This window comes from Oryza glaberrima, chromosome 5 (assembly GCF_000147395.1).
Source record: "Oryza glaberrima chromosome 5, OglaRS2, whole genome shotgun sequence".
Lineage (NCBI taxonomy): Eukaryota > Viridiplantae > Streptophyta > Magnoliopsida > Poales > Poaceae > Oryza > Oryza glaberrima.
Genome location: NC_068330.1, coordinates 6,787,057 through 6,791,212, shown reverse-complemented (window position 1 = coordinate 6,791,212; position 4,156 = coordinate 6,787,057). Strand labels below are relative to the sequence as shown.

The window sequence follows — 4,156 nt, the reverse complement described above, 5'->3', positions numbered from 1 at the left end:
TTCAATGGAGGAGTCGGGTTGCCCCGGAATCCTCCCAGTTTCATTTGTAGGGACCAAGGATGCCAACTGAGCTAGCTGGATTTCTATCATTTTATTAAAGCTCAACTAATTTTGAAAAGCAGAAGCGAAGCCATCTAACTTGACATTTATGTTTTCTAGGACCTTGTCATTGGCCGCAAGCTTTTTGCTTAATGCATTGGTGGTTTTAGCTTGCGCAAAAACGAGATCCTTCAAGGAGGTCTGGTTAGAAAAATTACCGTTGTTGTTACCTCCTTGATAATATGGGCGTGGTTGGTTCCACCCCTGACCTCCTTGCGGACGATACCCGTTGCTGTTGTTGCCCATGTACATCGCCTCCTCACGGGTTTCCGGGCAGTCATTCGTAGAATGACCCGTGTTGCCGCAGACCTCACATGTGACGTGAGAGTCCAAGGCCTTGACGGTGCCTTGTGGCCGTTTCTCGTGGTCGTCCAATCGCTTCATGAGGAGGTCCAGCTTGGCAGCAAGTAACTCCGTCTCCTTGATGGTGTACATGCCTTGCTGACGGGTTTGGAGTCGTTCCTCGCTTCAACCCATATTGGAGACCATCTTCTCTACAAGATCAACGGCTCCTTGAACCGTTTTAGAGAAGAGAGCCCCTCCAGATGCCGCGTCCAGGTGATCGCGGGACATCGGGGTGAGTCCATTATAGAAGTTCTGCAGGATCAGCCAGTTGTTCATCCCATGATGAGGACAGGCGGCTACATACTCCTACAGTCGTTCCCATACTTCCGGAATAGACTCATCCCTTGTCTGCTGGAAACTTGAAATCCTTCCACGAAGGCCATTGGTTTTGCCCATCGGGAAGAATTTCGAGAGGAATGTCGTAGAGCATTTATCCTAGGTGTTGATAGCAGCACGGTTGGCATAGAACCACTGCTTCGCTCTCCCGAGAAGGGAGAACGGAAACAGTCGCAGCCTGACGGCGTCGGGACTAACGCCCTTGATGGTGTGCGTGCTACAGATCTCCAGGAACTGTTGCAGATGAGCATTGGCATCCTCATTTGGCTTGCCACAGAACGGGCTAGCCTACGCCATCGTGATGAGGCTAGACTTTAAGTTGAAATCCACGTCCCCTATGTTAACCGGCTGCCCAATGGCCACATTGTCAGCAGAGGGAGCAGCGAACTTGCGGAGAGTCTTGTTAGCCATAGTCTTGAAGGTCGGTGGCGCTGGTACGGCTGGTTTCTCTATCGGTAGAGTTTTCTGCGGAGCAGCGACTCGCGGCCTGACGCTCCGAAAGAAAGCTTCTGGATTTTCTTTGAAGTTTTCCGGCAAGTTTAAACTAGTCATGCACTACCCTGTTTTCACAACAAAAGTGAAAACAACCAAGGTTAGCCTGCAAAGGAAAATGATTATACAGAGGCAAATATAAAATATTAGTTTAAGTAGTCTCTATTATGAATCTTCCCCAGCAACAGCGCTAGAAATGCTTGTTGGTATTTCTTAACGACATTACTAGAAATATAATTCCCAACAATGACGCAGAAATACTTCTGGTACATTATGGTTACAGAGTTCATCCGCAATCACACGGATATACCATTGTAGCATTTCACCCGAGAGTATTCCAAGGGTATCGTATTTATTTTATCCCGTGGAAAGATCATGTAGAGAGAACTTGACTAATAATTTATATATTACTTGTGATAATCATACTCTAAGCAGGGGTTAAGATAATCCAAGGGTAGAGTGACACACAAGTATTAACTACTCATTCTCATAATATATTATCTAAGCTAAGTGGATAGAAAAGAGAAAGATAATCTATATACATAGTATATATACATTCTAGTTAACCGATATACTAGCTAATACCCTCTATCCGATGCCCTCCTGGTACTTCGAGAAGCCACCCCTGACTGTCGAGTTCCTTACGACAGCCTGTCATGACCATACAACCGGTGCTAAATACGGAGGAATACCCTCCCTAGGGAACTAACTTAGGATTATATACCGGCGCGGAGGAATACCCGTACTAAGCTGTCACCATCAGTGGCCCACCTCTCATCCGCAATATATAACTCCAAATATAGATATCTCGTAATCTAGACACCACATCTAAACTACCAGATACTACTCTAATATCATCGTCATGACATAGAGTAATTGCATAAGCAAACACTATACCCGTACTAAAGCATCTCCCAGATAAGCTAGCCGTATATTCAGTATAACATGAACATAATGTAAAGTAGGTACTCATATACTCGGAAAGTATTTCAATACCATAAATGTATTTAGAAGACTATTCCAATAAAAGTACAAAGCTTACAAAAGAGAAGAGAAAAGTTACTAGAGCCATACCCGAACTCTTCCGAAGGCTTCCGGACTCCTGATTTCTACTCTATTCCTATTCCACCAGCTAGATACTACTAAACTAAACTTGAGAGAAATGAGAGAGCTATTGCTTAAGGTGTGTGTGTGAAGTGAGAAAAGGAACTCCTTTTATAGCTGAACTATGATGGTTGTGACGGTTGGAATGGTCGGTAATACCCTCCAACCGTCATTGGGGCTTCGTCTCAACCGTCCAGCCAAGACCTGGATCCAACAGAGGCGAGGGAGGTTCGGCCGAACCCCCTGGTTCGGCCGAACCTAGGGCCAGCCCAACCAACCCATGGTTTGGCTGGCGGCCTCCTCTGTTGTTCTTCTCCGAAGACTTGTGAATTTTGGCCCAGTTTGTCGTGTCAATTCTTAGTTCTTGGCCCATTCATACATAAGTCTAGTTCTCGACATCGTCCGATTGATTTATCGTCTGAGTTGATGTCGATTCTCCTCCACTTTATTGTTATTCTCTTCAAAAGGTTAGTAGACCTAATACTAGTGGAATATTATTATTCTAACATATTTATGCATTGCAAGCATCAATAGTTCTCCTCTATTTTGGTAATATTGACAGTCAAAACTGATCGATAATGACCGTCAACAATATTCGTCTCGTGAATCAACCTCCAAATTCCCGATATGAATAGTTTAAACCTTGGCTTCTTCGCCTCACTTCAGTCCTTAACATCTACTAGGGTCTCTACAAACATCAAGGAGCTAAGAGAGAATATTCACAAGGAATATAATGACTACAATCCAAACACTCTTAATAGAGTGTTTGTGACACTACGAAGCTGCTACATGGACGTAATGAAGACTAGTGGAGGGAATAAGTACAAGATCCCTCACATGAACAAAGAGAAGCTAGAGGCATGTAGAATTCTTCCTAAAGCACTTTGTTGTGATCATCAACTCTATGAGAGAGCCATACAGCTTATAGTTGACTAATTGTGCACTTGTGTCATCTGTGTGTCTATGTAATTGTGGAAACTAAATATATAAGTTGTTTGGTTGTATTAATGTTTCATCCAAGGTTATATGAACAAGTTGACTATTCATATGCACAATCACAAAAAAAAAAGAATTAGTACAAATTAAGAGATGCGTGGAATTTCATTAAAATGTTTTCATAACTATAGTGCTAAAAGATGCCACCAAAACAGAACCACATGACGTATAACATCATAGGATGAACTTTGCAGCTCATTCATTATGAGTTCATACTTTGGACAAATAACAAGTTGTAGGTAGATGGCACATAATTCATGTCACATAATCAGCACACTACTTTTTTTTGGATGGAAACACTAGGTATAACGTGGGATTAGTAGACAAAGCATTTCCAACTTGATGTCATCAATGGGCTCGTATTCTTCCTCCTAGGAATAACCCCAAAGGTCTATACCACCAAACTGATCACCACCATTTTCTTTGTCTCTACGCATCTCCTCGCCATGTATCTCCTCCTCGTTGGGCATGAATTGGATAGACACCTCCTCAACATATATGAAAACAAACTAAAACTGAAAGTAACAACAATAAAATAGCAGTGGGCAGTACACTCTATGTCCAGTGCTTGCACAACATCATTTATTTATTACAGTTGATTTTTCTCTAGCTAACCTGGACATATTCAAGTTTAAATGACCCAAATTTTCATATCAACAATTACATCAGTCTGAACGGGTTTTCTAATGTCAACTTTGTTTTTACCAGCACCATGCTGCTCAATTTAAATGAAATTTTTATTTGGCTAGATAGGTGGTTTTGCTTCATTAACTGTAGGAAAAAA

At 42.3% G+C, this 4,156-nt stretch overlaps 1 non-coding gene across 1 annotated transcript; it reads left to right on the top strand.

Moving 5' to 3' along the window:
- The first annotated feature begins 718 nt into the window (after positions 1–718).
- Positions 719–825, top strand: LOC127775229 (small nucleolar RNA R71). The gene has a single exon (XR_008017906.1). It is a non-coding gene; the product is annotated as a small nucleolar RNA R71 (small nucleolar RNA).
- The last annotated feature ends 3,331 nt before the right edge of the window (positions 826–4,156 follow it).